Below are 25,030 nucleotides of genomic sequence, written 5' to 3'. Positions count from 1 at the left end.
GCCAAGAGACTAACAAGACTTTAGAGTCAGATTGGACTCTTTCTCACAGATTATATAGGATCTTATGAGATTAAAGAAGTTTCTAGTATGTATGGGAAATGCATTTGTGAGATTAGACCTGCTTCCTAATACCCAGCTCTCAAATTAACCCAACACTGTTAGGTTAATGACACTGTTGGTCTTCCCATGAGGCGTCAGCAGTGCCCAAACACAAGGCTAAGGAAAACAGATAAGTGCAGTCTTACCTTGGGCCTACGTTGAATTAGAATGCCGTATAACAAATGGTTTTTAAAACAAAAAGGGAAAAGGAAAGAAAAGAAAGCTACTTGCGTCGTTCTTGCTTGCACAACACTGCCAGCACATTTTGGAGGAAGGAAGCCGCACAGTCAGCATTTCCTTGGAGCGCTGGTGTCTCTTTCAGACAGCAGTTCCCGGCTAGTGTCTAATGTTGCTGCTCCGGCAGCGCCCGGCGCAGATCCAGTCTCACACCCACGGGCGGACTGCGCTTCCCTCCTGTAACTGGCCCAGGAAGGGACCCTTGCGGAGGGAACTCACCCCGAAAAGCAGCATCGGCTAACAGTTCGGGGCCTCAGAATCCTTTGATTCTTTCATCAGAACTTTGGCAACATTGGCCAACAAGGGAATGATGCCAACAAGGGATGACTGTCGTCATCCTGGGAGACTCTCTGCCTCTTCACCTGCTTTAAGTAGCTGCCGCACGGATGTGGCAGGATGTGAGTGGGAGGCTCTCAGGATACTGGAGAATTAAGACCAAAACAGGCCGACTTCCAGTACAGAGAAGCGCTGTGCTGAAGCCGTGCCTGGGACGGTTAGCCTGGCACAAAGGGCTGTACACGAAGTACAGGAAATTAAGATGTTTGCTTCTGTGTTGAGGAGCAAGGAAAGCTTTGGGATCAGGCAGGCCTGTGTGTGAATTCCCGCCTTACCGCTTATTAGCAGGATAACGTCAGATTAGTTACTTACCTTTGAAGTTTGTCTCTTAACATGTAAATGTTGAATATTAATATCAATAGTTCACGTGGTTGTAAGGGGACCTTTTGCTCAGGAGTCATCTTTGGACGGAGAGTCAGTTCCGCGGGGCAGGCTCAGAGCCGCTGCCCGAAACCTTGCTGTGTGCGAAGAAGAAGTGTAGCATTTCTCTCTCATTTTCTTACTGGGCCCTCTAGCCTCTTCCGTCATCATAGAGTCATAACTGGGGATTCATAATCATCACTCACGAGAGAAATGAGCAATGACTTTGGGACCTCTCCTGGTCCTGGTGTCTTGAGAACCTGACCTTGAACAGCAGGGAATGGAGAGGCGTGATGTCTGACAGCTTCCCAGATGCCTCGTCCAGGAGCCTGGGTTTAGCCGGGGCCCCTCAGAGTCACTGCCTGCACCGCACTCCTTTGCTCCCATCACACTAAACCCACCTTACCACTGCTGTGTTCCCCAGGGCCAGCTCAGAAAACATCTTAATTCTAGAACAAGGCAACCTAGTCACTGTTGATCACACAGTTCTACCTAAATTCTCTGCTGTACAGAGAATAACATATAAAATAATTTTCTTGTGTGGTTGACTCCATCTCTGCCGCTGGACTGAACACTTCACAGGGGCTTGTCAGTCACACTTCCTGCTGTGTCCCCGGCACTGAAAGGAAGTCTGGTGTGGAACGGCCCAGACTCAGTGCTTGCTGGAGGAATGAATGAATGCGTCTCAGTCAAGGACCCGTCTTGATTAACCACTTTTCCTCCCATGCTCCTCTGCTTTTCCTGGAAATCCAATTAAGAAGCAGAATCACTAAAAATATTTAGAACCCAATTTGAGAGCTTTCGTGGTAGAAGTTTCTATTGTTTAACTTTTAAGTCTTCAGTTCATGCTTGGGCTTCAAGGTTTTTTTGTCTCATAATCTTACGGACTATTTGAAGGCTTATAGAAATGTGTGTGTGTGTGTGTGTGTGTGTGTGTGTGTGTGTAGTAGGGGAGAAGTTACAGGAACATTAGATCATTAATTTTATTTTCTTCTTATCTCTATCAATAGGAGAAAATATTCTTGTCTCAGTTTCTCTCCATCAATCACAATAACATTTACAATAGCTTTTCCACAAAAAAGTGAGAGGATTTGTGTTTGTAAACTGAGCTCAAAAAATATCACTAAGGAAAAAATAAAGCTTTCATTCAGAACAGTAACCTTCAGCATAAAACATTATCACAACCTTGAAGTAAACACTAGGTTGAGGAAATACATGTACAGCAGAGTTTTTGTTTACTTTTCTTAGCTCAGGATTCCTGGATTTTCAATTCTTGTTGCTCTTTATGTGCTTTTTTAATGGTTATTTTATTTCACTCGCATCATCCCTTTAAAACCCTTTTTGTACATATTTATAACGTGCACAACAATGTAGTAATACCTATGTGTAACTTACCAATAAATAAACAAACCAGCCTATGCTGGGGGCGCATGCTCAGATGGGCTTTGTAGTTGCATTCTTAATCCTGGACACAGAGTAAAAGGCATTTACATCATTTAGAAAACCATGACTTCTGTCTGAGGGAAATAATTAATTATAATATTACTGTAGTTACATGTTCTATATTAATTTGAAGTTAATTTCATCTAGTATGTGTTTGCTAAATAGCAAAGTTATCCCATAACAAAAGGTTTAGATTGAGTTTAAAACTTAAAATTATACTGTAGGAATTGACTGGAATCTCAGTACAAACTTCCAATCTCTCTCTCTCACACACACACACACACACACACACACAAATACACACACAATTGCACAGACAGACTGGGGAAGAACAGAGGCCAGGAATGAGAGGGTTAAGACAGTCTCATGGGATGGATGTGGATAGGTACAGAATGTTCTAGAAGCACAGAGGACATCTATGCAGCATTAAGGGGTGAAAGAGACCTGCCAGAGGAATCAACAGAGAAAGAGAACCCACTTCTCAAAAGCACTGGTGAAGTCTCTGGTCTTTTCATTTTGTGGCAGAAGCAGAGACAATATGCATTAGGTGAAAACATTCAGCTTATGTCACATTTCCAGATTGGAAAAAAAAATCTGTAGAGTTTAAAAAACAAAACAAAACTGGAGTTTAATTTATGAAACTCAGTCAAATATTTAATGCTTGAGAGTCACCAGGAAATAGTTACCTAATATTTATATGTATACTGCATCTTTCTTTGTGGACGCATTTTAAAAACCAAAATGTAACTGGTGGATTAAAGTAGTAATTTACAGACATTGCTTCTCCCAATGTTTATATGGAGCATGTCATTCTCAATAGGACACAGGGACCTATTTCTTTTTTACTTATTTTTATCCATATAAAATTTTAAGATGCTTTTTTGAGAAACTTTTGACTCTGAAGCTAATTTTTTTTAGTGATAAGAAAATTGAGTAAAATCCAAATTTGTTTTTAAAAGATTAAAAATAATTTCCTTCTGTTCAGAAAACAGATGTGTTTTCTCAAATAAATCTATGAGAGACAGAAAGGCAGGGATGGAAATCCTGGAAGGAAGCATGTAATGAGCTTCCCTCCTTCCCCGTCATGTCTGCGTGAAGCTCAGTGATGAGCATGAGAAGCCAGGTGCCTGTAGTCAGTCTTGTGAAGATGGAAAGTCGGGGGGGGGGAACCTGCTGCAGAAGTGTGCGGCGGCGTTATTTAAGCACCGTGTGTCACGTTTGATGTTTGGGAGAAGATAGATCGAACAGATGTTCTCCTCTGGATAAAGGGCTTATCAAAGAGACCAGTAAAGGTTACTGCAATTAGCTCTATAAGCCATTAATGATACTATCAGTTTGATGATTACTAATAAGCAGCAGAAAAGGATTTTTTTTTTGGTGCTTCTGTTTATGCATGCTTTCTTCCTTTTTATTCCTGGAATGACTAGCTAATATAAAAGTTGTTAAACGGTTCTCTTTTTGCTTTAGAAAATTCAGGGTATAGTTGAGTTGCAGATAACTGGTGGGTTTCTGTAATGTCAGAGAAGTGGCGTGCAAACCTATGACCACTGAAGGTTAAATAAAAACTTTGCTTATTACTCAATTCCAGAAGGGAAGGTGGAGGTAATCCGTATTTCACTTGCATATGAATTCCATAAGCATCTCTGTGGCATTTTCAGTCATGTTTTGGACAATTAACATGGTGCTGTGCTTTCTCATTCCAGAAGTAATGTAGGCTGAGAGAAGTAAATCCCATGACGGAGGGCAAAAACACCATATCCAGAAATATTTATAACTTAACTGTGATATAAACATGGATTCCTTGATAACCATTTTGGAGCCAAAGCAGTGGAAACGAGGGGAAGTGAGCATGTCTTAGTGGGAAATAAGGCCTCACAGCTCTTCAGTGTTGTAATCATGTTTCCAGGACCTGCTCTCCTTTGCTAAGCAGGTCAGTTGTCCTCTCTGAACTTCCTTGTTCTCATCTGCAAAATGGAATAAGTAACTACTATGCAGAGTAGTTTTAAGAAATACATCACATAACAAATGCTTACTGGCCTTATTGTATTTCCCCAGGTTTTACTGTTAATTATTTATTTAGCAAATATATACGCTGGAGTTATATTTCAGGTTAACAGCTATCCTCTTATAAGACTGATATTACTTTACCTGATTTTAAGGATTTGTTTGTTTTTTCTGGTGTTGATAATCAAACCGTAGCATCAGTGGGTGCTGATCACTTAATCTTACTTATAACTTTAAAGTGGGGGAAAATATTACTAATTACAGGATAAAATAAAAATTCAGTTTAACTCTGAAAATTAAATTCAGTTAAAATTTTCAAAATATTGCTACTTTTTCAGAAAGCAGATATCCAGGTTTTTTTTGATCAGTAAGATGCTAAGTATGACATACAGCTTCCAGGCGGTCCCCACGTGCATTGCCATATAGATCTGCTTCTTCTGTCTGGCAAAAAGAAGAAAATTCTGCTAAAGGATGTAGTTGTCCTTGCTCCTGTGAGTTTTAATTTGAGTTTGTATCTGAAGTCTAAGAATGTCTTGTTGCAAGTGGAACCATAAATTAATTATCAGTATAGAATATTAATTAGCTCACGCTTCATTCCACCCAGCTGACTTTAATAAAAGTAAAAGAATCAGAGCAGAAGTGCTTACTGACTTTTAAAAATGCGATTTTTAACTAAGGCATATAAAGAGAGATGAGGGTGGGGGCATTTACCATGAACAGGCTCTTCTTGTGGAAGTTTTGTGGTTTATGATACTTAAGGGCAGCTTATATACAATAGAAACATGATAAGTGGAAACGTCTTTTGTTCCACAGATGGGATTTTAAGTTATTGTAATTATAATGCATGTATAAGTGGATGAGATTATATTACAGGCAAGTTCACTTTGGAGGTAACAGTGAATTGCTTACTAAAAGTATCGCTTAGTAAGAGGGAAACATACGTGGTAATAGGCAGCTGCCAGTTAATCTCAACAAGTGGAAGTTGGGTGGGGAAATTAAGATCTGAAGAAACTGTGAAAATGTTTTATATTATTAAGAGAGGAGGGCACCAGTTACAGAGCTATAACTGAAAAGGAAAGTAATGGCCACTTACTGCTGCCTGACGTGAGGATGTTGGAGTGGAGTGGGGGTGGGGGGAGGTTTAAGAATAATATTAAAAGAAATGAGGAAAAATTTTCCAAGCAGGTGAAAGACACACTTTGTCTTCAGAGTGGGTGGAGAGGGCAGGGCTAGGAGAGACTCGGAAGTACTTGAAGGCAGGGAATCAGAGATGCAAACAGTCTCAGCAGAGGGGAGAGACATGGTCGTCTCACGAAAACGTGGGAGGAGATGGAACTGCTCGCCTGCGGCTCCTGTGAGTCTGGTCGCATCCACGGGAGTTTTCCTCGTGGGAACATGGTGGCAATTCTGGCTACTGGGCTCTCGTGTTTGGCTGTTGCAGCTACTCCACGAAGGGAGGCTTATTCGGGGGGCCCAGGAAGACTTCCTGCGGATCTGGTGGTACAGACTCTTAAACACCTACCTTACTCTCTTACGTGATGAATATCTTTGTTTACAACACCTTCCTTTCACTGAAGGTAACAGTGTTCTGTTACTGACAATTAAAAACAATGCTGCAAGGTGGTGTCCTTATTTGACAGCAGAGAGGCCTGAAGCTCAGAAAAGGGTATTTCTCAGTGTCCACATCTAGCAAGTGACAGGGACAGGGTTTAAATGGGTGTGCTGACTCCAGAGCCACTGCTCTTGCCACTACACTCTTCTGCCTCTCCTATGTTTTTTGTCCAAAGCAAATGGACAATTCGGAAGTGTTTTTAATGGTAGGAGCAAAAGATCCACCAGGAAGTCAAAGGCGATAAGCCTGGGAGCAGGTCATGAAGGGCTTTTTATGCCACGGTTAGAGGTTTTGCAGGTAATGCAGCCGTGCTGACGATGATACGTTTGTGCTTCAGTGAGATGGCTCTGGCCGGCCGGGGGTGAGAGAGTAGGTTGTAATGGAAGGAGAGAGTGGAAGTAGGGAGGCCAGTTACGAGGTTGTCATGGTCACTGGAGAAGAGATGGGGAGATGGACACAGGGATCAGGTGCAAGCAGAGAAGGAGGGGCAGGCTCGGGAGATGCTTAGGAGTTAGGCTTGACCAGATGTGGTGGCTGGCAGATGTGGCTGGAGAGAGGGGAGACTCTCAGGAAGAGGGGGGAGAGAAACGAGGTGCAGGTTGTAAAGGGACAGTGGGGAAGAGGTCATGGACTCCAGGCTTACATCTGAGTAGAGGTGTGTGTGGTGGGGGCGGGGGTGGGAAGGGGTGGTCCAGGGCAGGCTTGCCTAGAAGCCAGGGAGCAAAGATTCTGTCTCTGAGATTTACTTTGCTTACCTTTGTTTTAAACTTATTACAAGGGTCTCTCTTTCCTTTCCTGAGTGAATAATGAGTCTTGCTTTCCTCTATAATACCAGTACTCATGCATCCAGAACTCTGTGCTCCTTAGAGAAATTTCTTCTGTAAACTGATGACATGTCATCTTTTGGTGTTATCATTATACTTTGTTCTGAATTTACTTGCCCTAATAAACCACATAAGCGTTTATTCCACTATTTACCACATAAAATGCAAAATTACATATTCTGTTAGATGAAATATTAAAATTGAGCAAACCCAGTAAAGTGCAGAATATGGCGACCTAATTTGAAAAGATGCTGCATTCCAGCACAGTATACTAGTGGGTATCTCATACTCTGTTTATCTTTGGATATTGAATTGTTTTGACAGCTGTATGCACAAGTGAGTCCTGCAGGGTTTCTGTTTAAATTAAAGCTTCCAGACATTGTCTCGCTTGGATTTGAACAACAGGTTCACTTCAGAATTAAGCTCCTCTGCCCAGGCACGTCGATCTGCAGGTCTGGCCACCTCAGATGTCTTTCTAGAATAAAAGCAGATCTTGTATAAGGCTGCTATGTGGAATCCAAATGCTTCATTTACTTTAAACAAGCATGCTTTTTTAAATTGCCTTGAAATCCTTTATCTCCCCTCCCTTATACTGTAGCAGTCATGATGGAAGGGAACATGTGACGTTCCCAGAGGCGCTGAGGGCCCCGCCCCGAGCCAGGCAGCAGAGATCTTAACTGGACTTTCAGCTGCGCAGGCTCGGTGGGTGCCCACAGGAAGGACATTCAGGGCTGGGCAGGGAGAAGGATAGGAATCAGAAGGCTTTTGGCGAGGACAGATAAAGAGATCAGCCTGACCCTGAGTGGACGATTTATTTGGGAACTGAAAATAAGATCCTGGACTAGTATTTATTTAGCCTTGAGGGATAGAGAAGGAGAAATCACACCAAATGCCTTTCCTACTCATAACCTCCCGAAAGCACACAGAGCACAGAGGATGTTATTGTCGGAAATGAGGAAACTTCCAGTCTAGGGCTCTGGCCTTTCCAAGTGTGGTCAGTTGAGGATTCCTGCCTGTGTGTGGGGGGACCAAGGAGGGAACGAAATGTTATGAGCCAGGCAGGGATAAGACCTTCGGGTGGGCGACACCAGCCTTCTTCAGTCCTTGCCCACCAGCGGCACTCCAGTTCAGAATTCTTTAGACACCATGTGGTCAGCAAAGCTAAGCCAAATGTAGCCCAGAGACCACCACATTCAGACCTCTGAGAGAAATGTAAGCAAAACATCTACTCGGTTTATAATTTGTAAGAAGGGGAGAGGAGACTAGAGAAGAAAGAGCTAAGATTTGTTTAGAGTCCTTAATTCGATACCCTGTCCGTTTTGTCCAGATGCTTGAAATGTGGCTCCTATAGGAATCCTTCACATCTACCTGCTCCCAGGCCTCCATTAAAGGAATGACACCTCCTCTGTGTTTGCCCTGCAGAGACACCTGGCTCAGAGCCTCCTTCCAGCTGCAACCTGTGCGTGTTTCTGAGGAGCTGTCTAAACGTGACCCCGTGCCCTCTGGGAGGCTCTTCCAGGCATAGGACATGGAAGGTCTAAGATTCTTAGGCACCTACGGTGTTACATTTAACAGACCTTTCCTTCAGCATGTTCTGTCCTTTCCTACAATCAGGTTCAAGCTCATCCACCAGTTTCTGACGCTGCAGGTAGAACAAAGACCATTTGAACACCTTGGTGCTGGGGCACTGGATTGCCACCTCACCAGCCTTATTATCCTGAAGATATAAGGCTAATTATAGTAGATGGAAGCTTGAATAATCATGTCTTAAAGTAAACTGGGTCAATAAGAATGGGGAATTACTCTCGCCGATGCTGTCTGCTCTCGTTGCAGAAAGAGTTCCCTGGGCCTGAAGGTTTCCAGGCCTTCAGAGGCCCGCCTCGCTGGAAACACATCAAGGGCGCATCCCGTAGCTGCCACCAAGTTGAATGCAGCTCCTTGGTGATGATTGTTTTGGCCCCTCTCTTAATGATTTGGACAGTACTGATAACCTAGAACCCAGAAAAAACAAGGGACAGGGAAAGGTGTGCCGGCAACCCAAATGGACAGTTTCCCTCAAACACAGACCACAGACTTACTTGCCTCTTTTTTCCCTTCTGTTTTCTCTTCTTCTTCTATCCTTTTAGTCTACAGGTAAAAATGAAAAAAAAAAAACCACATGTAAATCATGTATTGCTGTCTCTTAGCTTACATCTATGAATATAGCTTGACTGCATTCCATTTGAAAGTGCCGCGTGTGTGCAGATGAAGAAAGGAGTGGGTTTTGCCCAAAGGGGAGTCGATGATTACTCCACTCTGCCCAGGAGAGACTGGGGATTTTCTTGTTTCACTAAGAGTTTTTTCAAACACATGATGCTTTGTTTCCAGTAAACCTCTTGTTCGTTCTTGCCTAAGAACCACATAGCTATAACTGGAAATTCCACATTGGCTCAAGCATTCATAGCTTGCAATGCTAATAACCAATAAATGTGGAAATCCAAACTCCAACTCCAGTACATACTGTGACTTAGGAAGCTTCAGGTTGATAAGCTCTTCCCCATCCTCCAGTCTCCCTAACACCACTGTCTAGTCTACCAGTGTGGACGTGACTGTGTGCCTTCCAGATGCCCAAGCACACCTGTGAAGTTGCTGCTCACTCCTTCTCTGGTGAGTAATTTGCCAGATGACGTTCCTTTCCCACACGCATGGGACCGGGGAGCCAACTTCCAGTTTGGCCTGTAAAATGCACTGGTGCAAGAACTCTGCCCAGTATGACTAATTGAACCAAATGAATTCTCTCTTTTGGAGAGTTTAAACTAGAGTCAAAGAATTTCAGCCTGCACCTGGAGGAGCTGAGGAGGTAAACGCCGGGCCAGGGCCTTCCTTCAGCTGCGGGGCGGAGGATATCTGCTTCCTGGCTGGGGACCACAGGTTGTGGTGTTCTGCTGCTGTGTACTGTGGTGTTGCTGGCCTGGGGCCGGTCCTCTGAGGTCCCTGCTCTTCCTTAATGCCCGTCCAGCTGACCCTGTTCATGCTTGGATATATACTCTGTGTTTCCTATAAAGTTGAAAAATCTGACTAGCATACTGTTGTGCAGATTTGGATTTGAGTGTTAGTTTTAACTAAGTTACAAGGAACAGAGATAAAATTTTATTGCTTTGGAGGGTGGTGGTTCACAGAGGGGCCCACAGGGAAGTGAGGAAGAGCAGGAAGGCAGCCCCCACTCCCCATCCAGCCGGGACACATGTGCGGCTGGAACATCGTTCCTCACTATTTGGGATCATCTGTAAGTTTAGTGGCTCCCTCACAGAAGTGGGTGCTTCACCAGCTTGTCACTCGGGTCATCACTGTCTCTACTTCTGAGACTGGACATCTGCCTGCCTTTATTTCACCCTCTTCCTTCTCTTTTTTTCATGGTCCTTGTCTATTGCTGTCTCTCTCTCTCCATTTCTTGGTTTCTGTTCTACTTTGCCTGTCAGTGTGTTTAAGTATTTAGCATTCAGACCATCCGAGGGAGGCCCAGACTGGTGTGGTAACTCCCCGACGTGGCTGCCCCTGATGGGCGGGGTCCTCATCCCCCAGACTGTCTTTGGCTCAGGTGACACTTAGTCTAAAAAGTGTGATAAGGAGAGTGGGGTCCTCTCTACAAAGAATGACAATGTGTACAGCAGGAACACACTGCGTTGCTTTCATAAGGAGGGTGGGAGCCTGCATGTGGCAGGGACGACAGTGGTCAGGCTGTGGCGCCCAAAATGTAAGGGTCTGTGTGTGTCTGTGTAACACAGATTCATAACACTATGTGCCACTCTAGTTTCTTCCTTTCTTCCTCGTGAGTAGATTGCACTAGCCATTCCAACTTCTTTTATGGCTAAATTCATCATGTTTTAAGATGGTCAGAGTGATCAGCAAAAACAAAATTCCTTTGTTAACACAGGGCTGGTGTCTCTTTTTTTAATAGGCAAATCCTTATAGTCACTGCCTCATTTGACAAGACCTTCCACGTGCCTCCAACTGTGCTGAGCATTAAGAAGAGAAAAATAAGTGAGACAGAATCTAGTCTGCCAAGTAACAGAATGTTGCAATATGTGCTGAGTATTAAAATGGAGATTTGAGGAAGAGTCGCTGGATGCTTAAGGTGGGGCTGTGGTGGCAGTGAAGCATCCCAGGGAGGACGATGTTTAAATTAGAGCTTTGAAGACTAAGTATTCTAGACACACGGGGACACCGAGGACTCACAAATTTCTAGGCACACAAGGAGCAGTGAGGACTCCTACCTTGGGGTCAATGGCCCGGATGTGACCTCTGAGTCCATGTGCACACAGAATTATGTGCAGCATTTTGTTTATGTGTGTATATGTTATATATCTATATGTGGAGTATGTGTGTGTAACAGCAGATCTATAATTTATATCAGATTTTCAACTCTGATACTGACTTTTTTTTCAAAACCATTTTGTGAATATCGAGTACTCCATTTCTTGCACTTTACCTCCTTCTTAAGAAACAGGTCAGTCTGTGGTGCTGCTGGGCCACAGAACTTACATGAATTCTTGGCATTTACAGCTGCTTATTAGGTAATAAAATAAGTCACTCTGTGCAGTGTGCGGAACATGTGCATTAAACCATGCCAAGGCTTTTTGTAGGCACTGAAGTCACAGAGAAATGAATAAAACCAGACAGAAGGTGACAAGTGGATCTTCTTACCCCATACACCCACTCCAGCTCTTCAGCATTTACAGAACTGGCCTGGGTGGCTCTTTTGAACTGTCTGTCTCATCCATCGCTTTGTTCATCCTCAGAAGTTTGCAACTGCAAGTAGGTAGTAATTTTGTTTAGATGGCCTTTCTCCTTCGTCACCAGAACAAGGGACATGTAACAGAGGTGCTGCTACTCTGTAAGCACTTCCTTTAAAGGAACTTCTGCCTGGGCAGCCACTCCTCTGTTTCCCCCAATCTTTTTTATTTTTTCCAAATGCTGATGACAGTTCCTCATTTACTGAAGTAAAACTATTATACATTTTAGCTCCTATAGTTTTCAGGTTTAAAAAAAATCAACCAATGGCCAATATTAGAAAACAACGTAGATGGGATTCTAGTCAGTGTTTAAGGGAAGGTAGTGATGTCAAATATGAAAGGTCAAAAAAGTGCTATTTATTAACACAACAAGAAAATGCAGTTCTAAGAACCATAGTTTGTTTACTTAACAAACACAAAAAATGTGTGCTACTTATTGGCCAATAAGTTGTAAACTTTTTAAGTGGCTAAATTTATCTGTGGTTGACTAGACAAGTGTTTCTCAGAGGAAGATTAATCTTGGAATGACATTCAGTTGTAAATGAAACTGCAGTGCGAGTACCTGTTGTATCACTGCTTACACATGGTCTGACCATTGAAACCATTATTTTTCACACTATACGGTTATTTCAAAAATTTGTATACTGTTCTTTCGAACTGTAAGTTATTCAAGTCTCATTAGCTATCGCTTGGTAAGCGTACTTCCTCCTGATGACGTTGGTCCCTCAGAGATCTATGACTTATGCCTGGGGTCAGGTAAGGAAATTGACCGGGAAAGCAAATCCTTCTGGTGAAGGTGCGATGAAGCCTGTGGCCTGCCACGTTGGCACGCAAGGGTTGTTGAGGCCATCAGGCCGTCCGCCACCGCAGCCTGCCTCCCCCACTGCTGCGCGCCCGGAGGGGCCTCAGGATGAAGAAAAGCAGGGCGCTGGTCCTAGACGGTGAGGGTGCAGAGCAACGGAGTGGTTGCAGTGAGCTCAGGATCTTGCGTCTCCCCACGCACAGAAAAGCTCTAAATTCATTAACTTGAGATGTCTGTGTGTTTTTTTTTTTAATTAACCAGTCATCTTTAGTAATCATTTGATAGTCCAACTCCTGGTTTTTATTCCAAAACTCCTATATATCCTGACTCCTCCCTTACCTCTTTGGAGCAGTCCCTCACAGCTATCTGAGAGCGTCTTCCAGGCCGAAGTTCTCAGAAATTCTGCCAAATAAAACAATCCTCAACTTTGAGGTTGTGCATTTTTTTCAATTGACGAAGGTATATGATTTATGCCCAGAAAGTTGCCTACTCTTCCAGTAGTTAGGAGCCAAATAAGCAAAATTAATGTATCTAGGGAACCTTTAGCTTAACATAATGTTTTTTTCAGCTCAGATTTCTTGCTTCTTTCTAAAATGATTCTTTAAAACAATGTGATCAAGAAAAATCAGGGGCTTTAGGGTCAGCCAGACCAGATTTCAAATGTTCCTTCCTAAACCTCTTTGAATGTGATTTGTACCTTTATAAGACAGGGACAATGACAGCTACTGTGTTACAGGGCTGGGAGGCTTGTGTGTAACACATGTGAGTAAACTCAGCGCACTGAACGGAACACAGTGGGCACTCAGTAAACGTGAGTGTCCCCGAGTCTACAGGGACAAATTTCTGGGATGTTCACTGATGTCTCTGGCCTAGAGGCTTGCATGCAAATAGGCAATTAAGAAATAATGAACTGCTTGCTGACTCGAGGCCTCTTGGCACTGGCTGCAGCCAAATCTTTAGCCAGAGGTTTTCAGTGGCCACAGAAAGATGTGAAATCTGTCACCCCAGTTTTCTTTCATTGCCAGGCGAGGTCAATACACTGAAGGACAAAACAGTAGAAAACAAATTAAGAAAGTTAGCCTGTCCTTCAGGAAGGCAGGAAAAAGAATGGAGTATGTTCCAGTGTTTTCCCAGGCTTCCCGGGGTGGCAGAGGGAGGGGAGGGGCTGGAAGAGGGTATCTGACCTTCTTGGTGTGCGCTAAGAGCTTTATCGACACTGTGATAAGGCCCCTGTCGAGAAGGTGCTGGAGCAAAATAACCCACCGGCATCAGTCATGCCTTTCTCATGTCTCCACATCAGCAAGCTCACTTACTTAAAAACAGGGAGTTTCAGGAGCCCGTGAGCTGCCATGTTTGATGAAGGGGAAGGAATTGGTCTTAAGAAGGGAAGGGGAAGGAATTTTAATGACACACTGAAGCTCCGTTACCCCACCTGTTGGCAGTACAGAACTGGAACTGGAGATGCCGGGCAGAGCGAAAATACAGGGGAGGCCATTCAGGCAGCGTGCAAAGTGGCACCGAGGGATGGGCACTATGGGGGGTAACAGCCAAGTCTTCCTGGGTGCTCACTGTGTGCCAGCTAACACTTTAATTGTGCTGTTTTATTTGGACCTCATAGCAATTTCTGAGGTTAGAAATCTTCTCATTTTTATAAATAAGAAAACCTGAGAAAACCAGAAAAGGTAAACTTGCCTTGATGGTCATGCTGTTAGTAAAGGGGAAAGCCAGGATTCAAGTCTCGCCATTCTGATCCCAGAATTCAGCCACAGTAACTCTTTTAGGAAGAGCCCTGTATGTGTTGGCAGTCAGGACACACACAGATGCATGAGGTGGTCTGCGAGTCTGTGTGTCACCTAGGGACATGCATGGTTAACAGCACCTGGTCACTGAACTGCTTTCCAAAGAGGACGGTTCCCATTGCTGGCAGGGTGTTGGTTTGTTGAATGAGAATTTGGGTTTGGGCCCAGAGCGGAACTGCTTGAAATCTCCAGCGCTTAGTGGTGTCCCATCTTCTCTGAACTGTCTCCAGGAAGTGCTCTGCCTCTCATAGGAGCAAATGTTGAACAAATGGGTTGAAAGCATATCAAATGATCATCCTGCCCTAAGCATGACATTACTCACCTTCCCTGGGTGGCCATCTGTGTTGGTCTGGTGTTGAACTGGGTCAGGACGTCTGATAACTAGTCGTGGCTCTTGCGCCAAGGCTCTCGCCATCTGGAGGAGAAGCCCGTGTACAGAAAGTGCACACTCGGCTCCGAAGTTCAGAGAGGCTGTGTTCCCTGCTCAGAGCCACTAGCTCAGTGGTTCTTGGGAGCCACGCTGGTGGTTTTCGATATCATTCGCTGCACTGCTCTCCTAGAGACAAGAAGTCCTGTGGGACTCTTTGCGAACTGCCGATATGCCAAGGAGCTCTGACTAGCATGCCAAGCATGCACCTATTCTGGTGATGCTAATAACTCGATTAGTTGCTATACTTATGTTTGCTTACACTGCTGTTGATAGTTGGGCAGAGAAATGTTGTATAGAAATCAGTGAAAGTGACTTTCACTCTGGCTTTGGCACCAGCATTCGCTGTTACAGGCTTATTTCTTCAAGAAATCCAGATAAATTCACCTGCTGCCCCTCCCTCCCCCGAAGCTGTAACCATTATGTTTCCTTAATGAGATCAGCAGCACCTTTCAGCACCTTCTGTTCTGTAGTGAAATGCAGTTTAGGGAACTGAAATTGTCTACTAGACCTCAAGACAATGAAGTAATAAAACAAAGATGGACATTTAAAAAATGTCTCTAGTCTCCCAACCCCATGTCCTCACCATTTGTCTTTAGTTATATTTATGTTAAAATACCACGCCGTTTTTTCCATCTCACTATATTAAAATAAAAAACAAACCACTAATGGCCTGGATTTGAAGAAGTCAGCGAGAGCCGTGTCTAGGAGAGGCAACATCCAAATAGCATGCCAGGTAGACATCCCTTGTCACCGAAGGTCGTCACTGACGGCAGGGAAAACTGAGCCTGAGAACGAGAGATTCAGCCAAGAACTGAAGAGCATGTTGGAAAGGAAGGAAATAAAGACAGAATGCTCCAGTTCCAGTGAAATTTGCTGTTCCTCTTTTTATATGGAGAGAAAAGCTTTCTGAATAGAAGTATATATATATTTCAAGAGTTAGAACCCCCAAAGAGTATGTGGGATATCATTTGATGATAAAGAAGGGCCATGGCTGTGTTTATTCTTCACGAAGGTCAAGTTCAAGTGTTAAGAAGCTTTCACTTTAAAGTCCCCACAACGATTGACCTAAATAACAAGGACATTTATTTTCTCACACAACAACGAGGAGTCCTGAGCTAGGTCACCTCCAAGGTCAGTTAACTCAGTGTCTCAAGTTCTGCCGTCCTCTGAGCTTTCTTTGCAAAATATAGACAGCTTTCTAGGAGAGGAGATTGGTTTTCAGTTACTACGGAAGAGAGGGGAGTTTGCCTAAATATCGCTGACTTTGCTGTTGTAGATTTCTGAGTGTTGATGTTTTGATGCCCTTCAGTGAATTCCGCCCTGGGTCGGGGGTGGAGAGAGACCTGAAATACATTTAAGTTATGTACCCAGTAGACTCTCAGTTTTAATTTGAAACAAATATATTTACTATTTTTTCTCTTTGAATAAATGAGACCCTTAATTTAATTGACTTTACAGATGTTGAACTATATAAATGTTTAATTTTTTGTGGAATATATACAATTTTATCGCCCACACCAATTGGCTAAAGAGTCGAATATTTTAAGGAAGTAATGGGTAGTATTATAAGAGTCACACTTGACGTGTCAGGGTAAAATTGTGGCACCGACAGCTTTTAATCATCCAGAAAAATCTGCTCAAGCAGAACAATGTTTCACAGAACCAGAATTTCCTATACTAGGGGCAGCACCCAGAGCTTTTCTTTTTCTGTCTTTCCACTGTGTTCTCTTGACCACAGAGATAATTAAATGGGATTTGCCAATTAAATATAAATATATTAACACAAGAACTTAATCCAAAGTTGTTCTGTTTTGTTCTGTTTTTTGTATATGCATTAAAGTTAGGTTTTGAAGCTAAACTGAAATATAAAATGTGACTATTGTAGGTTGATTTAACCTATTCTGTTACCTTTGTGACCAGAACGTGTGCCCAATGAAAGTTTAAGCATCTGTGAAAAACAAGGAAATAGAACAAACCCTGCAGATACGGACGGGGCGGGTGCGAATCGGTGTCCGTTACTGGTGCCCACGCAGCGCCAACCCAGCTGCTGAAGAAGAGACTCATGTTGGCGTCTTCTCTCGGGCTGGGAAGCGCTTGTGCTGGCTGCTGGTAGAAGTAGGCTAGTGTTATAAGTCGCCTGAATGAGGAGCAGGATTGGTTTTCAGTATTGTTGAGAGAAATCACTTGGTAGTTGGCATAACAAACTGTTTTCAGTTGGAGAAAATGTTTGACTGATGTCGAAAAGTGCGAGTGGATGACTAGCTAGCAGCTGCCGGTTCTCGGGGTTAGGACTTTCTGTTTTTAGATGTTACATAATTTCAATGAGAAGTCACCTTGCCTTTGTATAAGCTCTCCTGCCATTGCTCAACCAGTTATGAGTAGAAAATGTGAGATTATAGAATATCGTATTGTTATGTCTGTCCTGTATGTAACAATGATGCTGTCTGGATTATTCTTTTTTTCTGTGCTGTTTTTGTTTGTGTGTTTGTCTGTGATTCTTTAAAATGTCTACCATGACCATTTTCTAATAAGAAAAAAATCTATACATTTTAGAAGAATAATGGTCTTTATCATGTCATACATAAAACTAAGTCCAGATGTGTTTAAACAAACCAACTCAATACCTCCAATGTCGTGTAATAAAAGAAGAAAACAAGAAGGATATTTTCATAAACCCAGAGGAAGAGTGAGGAGAAAGATTTTCAGCAATCATGAATTTGAGGATGAAACACAAATACAATAAGCATGTAAAATAATTCTTGAGGTCAGGGTAATTTTTAGTTTACAAAATTAAATCTTTTTTTTTTCTATCGGATTGGCATTACAAAATTGACTGCATTTAGGAGAAAGCCACACATATAATGTTGGAAGGAACGTAAACTGCAGTTAAAGCCTTTTTGGGAGTGCACTTGGAGAGTACTCATAAAAATTTCATGTGCACACATCTTTGGACAGTAATTTTACTTCCAGGTGCCTCTCCCACGGACATACTTGTGTGAATGTGCTGCTTTGCAAGTTGAAGGTTTGCCCATCATCCAGTTACTCAGCGGATGCTTAATTGAGCATCCACTATGTGGCAGGCACTTTTCTCATAAAGGATATATCGGAGATCACCAGAGGAAGGTCTTATTTACAGCAAGGGGAGACAGTAAGCACATGTGAACAAATATGTGAACTAGATCGTTGCAGAGAGTGATAAGCACTGGCAAGGAAATAAACCAAGAAGATGTAATAGCAACTGACTAAGGATTATTTAGATTACTTAGATCCAGAGTTCTAGAAGGATCTCACCGAGGATGTAGCCTGCTGAGAAGGGAGAAGGAAGGAGGCGCACCACACAGGATCTTGGGACAGGGCACTCCACACAGAGGCACCGAACGGCACAGACCAACAGGAGGAAGGCCCGTAGGACAGAGTTGACGTAAGAGGTTCCAGAGGAAAGCAGACTCCAAATTTCACAGAACCTGTAGGCTGCAGTAAAGAGTCTGAAGCTTAAGTGTATCATTTTATTTTTGAAACATTGAAAGATTAGGGGGGAAAATCATTTGTCAACAGGGGAATGGTTAAATTATTTTTTAAAAGTCACTGTAAAATATTATCTAGATGTTTGATAAATGGAGCTCTGTGTTCATTGACATCAAGCAATGTAAATCATATGTCATTAAATGAAAAAGTGTATTGTGAAACACTGACTATAATGTGTCATTATAAATATGTCAAAATACCCACAGAGAAAGATCTGGAAGCTCCACTGGAATTCTATGTTAGTAGTTGGTGAAGGTAATGGGGAACTGAGTGTTGGTGAAAGGGGACTCTGATTTTTACTTTATACACTTAAGTTTTACTTGCTTTTGTTAAATGAACATGCATTTACTCTATTATTGATCAAAATAAATAAAAATAAGAACCACCATGGCTATAAAAAGGAAAATATTTAGAAAACTGGGAGACTGGGACAGTTTTTAGCCAAAGAAAGTCCTGTTCCACATATTGACAAAGAAAACGGATTTATGTTCTCAAAGTGTGCCTTAGGGCTTACAGTTTTTTGCCCTTGCATGGCTACCTTATGGAGTAAAAGTATTAGATCGCATTCTGCAAACTGAGAACCAGCTATCTTATTCCTGTTTGCTTGTTTTTATGACAAACGGCTTCATGTCTGAACTCCAGCTCGTTTTTGGAATTTAAACCTTTCCTCCAGCTTTCTGACCCCCTTTGCATCCCTCAGCCATGGCAGTCACATAGCCATTTTTTGGTATAAATTTCAGAACACATCAGAGAGGGCCTGATTCCTTGCACATTAAGGTAATCCTTTAAAGGGTGCTCTCTAACCAATGTGAGCTTTCAAGATAAGGTCCTGAGAGTGGGGCTTTCTTCATTTGAAAGAGTATTTTGAGAGCCTTCTTTGATGTTTGAACCCCCTTTTCTTCTGGACTCCCGCTTGCCAGAGTAGATGCCTTTTTAATATTGGGAACATTTTATTCTTGCGTTAATTGTAGTCGCAAGGAAGAAAGATTCGGAATTTCTTTTGTTTGAACATTACATTGTGGAATTTGAAAAGCCAGGTTTCTATGTTATGAAACTGATGGCAACTCTAGAAATTTGATTGAAAAAAGAGTCTGACTAAAGGCCAAGAGATAAAGGTAGCAGTTGGACATTGTTCTGACACTGTTGTACAGAGCAGTGCTCCAGCAACGTGCTCATCATGATTGTTCTTGGGGACACATGGCATCAGTTGTTTACAGTCTTAATTACACCTGTGAATGCCTGCATGTGTATAGTATTGTCAGGCTGGAACTTGTTTTCACTCTACTTACAAACTGACAAGTTAGCCTATTGCTGCATCAGACTGCTGGCAGAAGACATGGGATCCTTGGGCCAGAGGCACAGCCTACAGAGCAATCAGCACGAGCAACCACTGATCTGAGTCAGGGCTTCATACCCCCAGGTCCCGTGGCAGTGAGGTGATGCGCTCAGGTGGGTGCTGTGCATGGAGTGGGTCTGCACCACAGCTGAGGGTACTGAGCTGGGGGGGGTCCAGCACCTGCAGAACAGGCAGTAGCAAGCCTGCTTTTGGTCCAGGGGGGCACATTGTCTTGTCTCTTAAGATGACCATTTGCATTAGGAACCCTGAGAAATAGCTTGGGTAGAAAGTGAAGAAGGCTCTGCAGTCTTGGCACCCCCCGCCAGAGGCCAAGAGTACGCCTTACCAATAGGAATATAATTTCATATCAAGATATCTAATAGTATATAATTATGTTAATATATGCTTGCATATTTGCATATGCATTTTAAATAGTCTTTTAGAAAAACATGGAAGAACAATGAACAATGATGTTGCCTTTGCCTATTTCCAAAAACAAAAAAAGCACAGAATGTAGCATAAAAATGAAAGAAGCTGCGACCCCATTGTTATTTGTTTTGTGCCGTCAAGTCTGAATGACTAAGTGTAGAAGAATAAACAGAATTTCCAAATAGGTTTATTCATTAGCTACTAAGTGGAGGTACATTAAAATACAAACTGCCTTGAAGATATATGGGCCTATATAGGGAAAAAAGTGAAATGAAAAATGTAAAAAGAGCGTCAGTGGTAACTCAGAATTTCAGCTTCAATGTAGAAACCAGATTGAATTAAAACAGCATAAAAGGACTTTCGTGAGGGGGCTTTGTCACACCGCGCTTTGAATTGTCTCTGCAGGGCACTGATAGGGGTGTGTGTGGGGGAGGGGGCAGGGGATCAGAGCGATGGGTTTCCACTGTGGGGTCCTGGTTGACTAGAGTCCTCCAAGTCAGTGGAAACCATTTTTGTAGAAAAATCACTTAAATTTTGAGTACAGATAATTTTTATAGAATAGTATTTCCACAGGATTGGAGGTAGCCTACTGCCCATGGGCCTGACCACCCTGAGTACTTGTCTGAAAATGAAAATGCTGCTTTCTACTATTTTTTTCCATTTCTTAAAATATACTCCAAATTAGTCTAATTCACCTGACAGAATTTTCTTCTATTCTAAACGGAAGAAAGAAAAAAAGGAGAAAAAAGTTTATGTTTGAATAAAACTGATTTTTATTTTTGTTCAATTTCAACTTGAATAGGATGATATTGCAGTTATTTTAAATGACACTCTATTCTGGTGTTGAACTCCTCCCTTCTCCCAAAATCTCAATGCTTTACTGTTATTTTCTTAAAGATAGGTAACTAAGCATCATAGTATTTTGAGTTATAGAAATGTGGTTTACATGTTTCATATGGTAAATTCTAAAATTTATAACATGCAGCATTTAAAGCATACATCTTATGTTTTAGGGGATAAAAAGAAAGAAAACATTACTGTGATGATTTGATTTCTCGTATATTAAACTTACACCTGTTGAGTCAACTTATAAATTGACAAACAGAAGAAACAGCATGTTCTTTGAAGCTTCATAATTTATCTGCTGAACTGTAGTTTTATAAATGAATATCCTTTTGATGCTTCCCTTTGAAACACTGCAAGATTTATTTGGCAAAATGTTTTTGGATCTTTTACTATTAAACATTTATCACATACAGTATAGAATCTGAGTGATTCATCTCTGAAAACTTGTGAGTTGCACAGTTCTTTTTCATAATTCATATAAATGCTTTCCATGTTATCAGGGAAGAATTGTACTCGCCAGCTCTCATTGTTTGGCCCTTATTTGTTACTAGGTCTTCAGCTATTTCCCCTAGAATGTTACATTTAATGGCCTCAGGGTTCAATCTTGATGCCAGGTTACAGTTGCTCACAGAGATTGGAAGTGCATGAACAAATAGGACTCTTGACGTATTAATACTATAAATTTCCCCCTGATTTTCTTTAGTGAAAAAACAAACCTAATTTGAGCAGAGTATCAAATCCATGCACATGATACTTGCTCGCTGCTTCAAAATCAATATGACTTTGGACAAATAAGGAATAGGCAACTAGAATGACAGGCAAGAAAATTCCCGTCTATCTGCTTGTCTGTATTAGTCTTCTTGGGCTGCTGTCACAAAATACCATAGCTGGGTTGCTTAAACAAAGACATTTACTTCTCACAATAGTGGAAGTTGAAAGTCCAAGGTCAAGGTGCCTGTTGGACTCAGTTCTTAGTGAGGGGCGTCTTCCTGGCTTGAAGACAGCCACCTTCTCACTGTGCCCTCACTGGGCAAAGAGAGACCAATGTCTCTCTCTCTTTCTTTTCTTATAAACCATTATTTTTGTCATAAGGACTGTACCCTCATGACTTTAATCACTCTCAGGCCTACCACACTGGGGGGTGGGGCTTCCACATACAAATTTTGGAAGAACATTGTTTAGTCCATAACTCTGTCTTGTTCTCTTTCTCGTATCCCTAATTGGTTGTTCTAAATACAAAGACAACTTACGAAGTAAAAAATGTAACCACATCAACTAGACTGATGTTTACAAGTTACGCTTTCCCTACTAGTGAAGGGCTTTTCTTCCCAGCTAATAAGATCGATTGTCTTGTTTCACAGCCAGCATCAAAGGCACTGGATGAAATGCCAAAGTTTCTGATGAGCATATTTCACTTAAGATGAAAGACACTTCTAGAATGCTAGGACTTTGATTTTGTTTTCCATTCTAATTTTCACTAAATCTCAAAGCTGTCAAAAAACTTAATTTGGAAACCCATCATTTATCTGTGCTGTCTTTAAGGGCAGTTCCTTTTCCTTTTCTGTTTTTTCACCAATATGCCCTCCCACCCAGCAGAAACAGAGTTACAGTTCCACTAATCTTGGTAACTTTAGGCAGAGGTCCAGCGTTAAGCATCAGCTCGCGGTGCGCTCGGAAGCGTGAACAGAAGATGAAAGAGCAGGAAGGGCTTCGGGAGACCCTCATCATGGCCGGTGTTTTCCTTTGGCTTCTTGGCCTCTGTGAAAGATTTCTGCTTTACATGATGTTATGGTATTGGATTTCCTTTAAAGAACAAATAACTTCTTCTTTTAAATGCTATTCTTAGGAGTCAAAGAAGAAAGGGTATCTACCTGGATCTAAGGAGCGGGATGCTTTGTAGGAAAGTACAGAACACAACTACATGAAGGTTAAAATTATTCTTTGAGAAAATCCTGTCTCCTTCAAATGTCACTAATTTGTTTACCACTTATTTCAAAAGAAACTGAGTAACTGCAAATATTAGGGAATGTATATGTAAATGAAGCATTTTCCAAGTAAATAATCCACAAGAATATTAGGAATTGTTTAAGAATACCTTATTGGAAAGCTAAAAAATAAGCATGATGGATCAGAATAATGAAAAAGTAAATTGACCATAATTTGCACTTTTGGAAATAAGCACTTCTTAGTTTTGTTTTATTTTTAAAGTAATGGAGCAGAGACAAAGAGGTACTGCCTATCTTATGCCAGATATCATGTAAATGCATTCTATTTAGCCATATTTTAATAAGTAAAAACATAATTATATAGTGAAAATAGAGAAAATTATTGTCTTGTGTGACAAAGGACTAGAAATCAGTTTAGCAAATATTTTGAAGAATAATATTTTCTGATGTATTTTTGAAGTAGTTGTAAAGATCCTTAAATCATTGTTTCCCAAAGCATGTTCTGTGGTCTGTTTGTTCTGTAGGATATTGATGAGTTCTGTGAAAAGAGGATGTCATAGTGAAGTAAGTTTAGCAAACTCTTAATTAAACAGAGCTCGCGGTAGTTTGTAGGAAGTTTCCAGCACTACCCGTAGGCTGATGTCTGTTGTCCACATAACAGTCAGTGTTTCTTGAACATCTGTGGCACTATTTTCCCTTAGGGCACATCAGGAGTCGTGTTGACATGTTTTGGGAAATGCTGGTCCAGTATTTAGGCAGGGAGTGAAATCATTTATAACCATTGTTTTTAAATTTTAAAAAGTAGACTTAGTTATAGAAAAGAAAAAGCAGAGATAAGAAACTCAAGGTTTTATTCTTTTGTGAGGAAATGCTGAAGAGATTTCACTAGCAAATTAACTCTTAGAAAAAGATTACTGGATTAGAAGTCAAATGACTGGATTCTGTTCTGGTCCCATCACTAAGATTCTGGACAAAGTGATTATATGTCTGCTGGCTTTCATTTCTAGCTCAGTAAAGTTAACTGACTCTTAAAAATCCCACCTAATCCTGATTTATGTAAAAATGTCTGAGAGGTCATAAAGCTAGAACAAATAATATAGTTGTACCAAATATTCTGAACGTCTTTGACAAGCTAAATCTAGGTAATCTACGCAATCAGTCAATATTAGCTTCTATCTGCCTGGTGGTGATCTTCCTTAATGGAGCTTCCAAGGGACTGTGTATGTTTGTCTGGGGTGCATGGGGTGGGGCGTGGGGAGAGGAGCTTTAGACAAAAAGTACACAAATACGTAAACAAGGTGATTTCCAAGAGTCATCAATGCTTGGATTAAAAATACCCAAAATGACGAGATAGGGAGAAATGGGGATGGGGATACTTTAGATTGTTAAACCCTAGATTTAGAGCTAAAGAGCACCCAGTTAAGAGTTTCAATGATCTTTGGTATATACTGGAACTATTCCAAAATAACTGTTTTTATCATGAATAGGAATTGCCTTACAGGTACTGCCTCTCCCCCACCACCAAAAATAAAGTCCTTTCATGAACAGAGAAATGTAAATTTTTATCACTGAAAAGTTCATAGCCAGAAATATTGTTTAAACAGTTTAACTTTTATTTTTCAAAAGGAAGGAGACACAAAAACTTTAAATCTGCAAATGATTCTAAGCCTTTCATAGAATGAAATACTAAGCTGATTGATCAGATAGTGAAAATATTTTGAGAGTCTACAGAAATAGGAAGAATAATGCTGGATGACTTTGAGTATGACAAGTGAAAAATAAACATTTTGGGAAAATATTGCAAACTGTTGGATTGGTGATATGGTCGTGTTGGTCTAACACTACCACTTAGTAAGTCTTTTGAAAACATTTTCATTGGACCTTAGGGTATGAAAAATGTCTTATGCAACATGAAACTAAAAATAAAAATAAAATAGAGCTTTGTGAATTATGGAGCAAGTTTAATTTTGCTCATAGTTAGGAAAAAGAGAAAACCACTTTCATTTTAAATTAAACATGCTGTGTTCAGTGACCATCCATTTATCTTATCTACTTAAATTTTAAATTATGCTATTATGTTGTCATTTAAATTTGGAAAAAAAGTATATTCTTTCAAGACCTGAAATCAAACCTAGAAAATGAGGAGGCTAGCTTTTAATTGCTAGAATTATAATACCCCACTGTGTCCTTTCTTGATGCTTCTATTACTAAGCAAGTACTAATTTTAGAA

The 25,030-nt window shown here is 41.4% G+C and overlaps 1 protein-coding gene and 1 long non-coding RNA gene across 5 annotated transcripts in view; one reads left to right on the top strand and one right to left on the bottom strand.

The window, feature by feature from the left end:
• Positions 1 to 25,030, top strand: part of PRKN (parkin RBR E3 ubiquitin protein ligase) — a 1,151,747-nt gene that overhangs the window by 260,867 nt on the left and 865,850 nt on the right. Inside the window, exon 1 of one of the 4 annotated variants that reach the window (XM_072966151.1) lies at positions 9,425 to 9,561. The exons of the other annotated variants lie outside the window; for them this stretch is intronic. The gene's annotated coding sequence lies outside the window, so the exon portion shown is untranslated. Of the gene's footprint in view, positions 1 to 9,424; positions 9,562 to 25,030 lie in introns of those variants that run through there. 4 annotated transcript variants of the gene reach the window in all.
• The window catches only part of LOC140697787 (uncharacterized), a 31,833-nt gene continuing 15,800 nt past the window's right edge, over positions 8,998 to 25,030 (bottom strand). Inside the window, exon 3 of the long non-coding RNA XR_012075117.1 lies at positions 8,998 to 9,042. This is a non-coding gene — a long non-coding RNA (uncharacterized lncRNA). The remainder of the gene's footprint in view (positions 9,043 to 25,030) is intronic.

The sequence above is a fragment of the Vicugna pacos genome, chromosome 8 (assembly GCF_048564905.1).
Source record: "Vicugna pacos chromosome 8, VicPac4, whole genome shotgun sequence".
Classification (NCBI taxonomy): domain Eukaryota; kingdom Metazoa; phylum Chordata; class Mammalia; order Artiodactyla; family Camelidae; genus Vicugna; species Vicugna pacos.
This window is presented reverse-complemented; position numbering and strand designations above follow the sequence as displayed.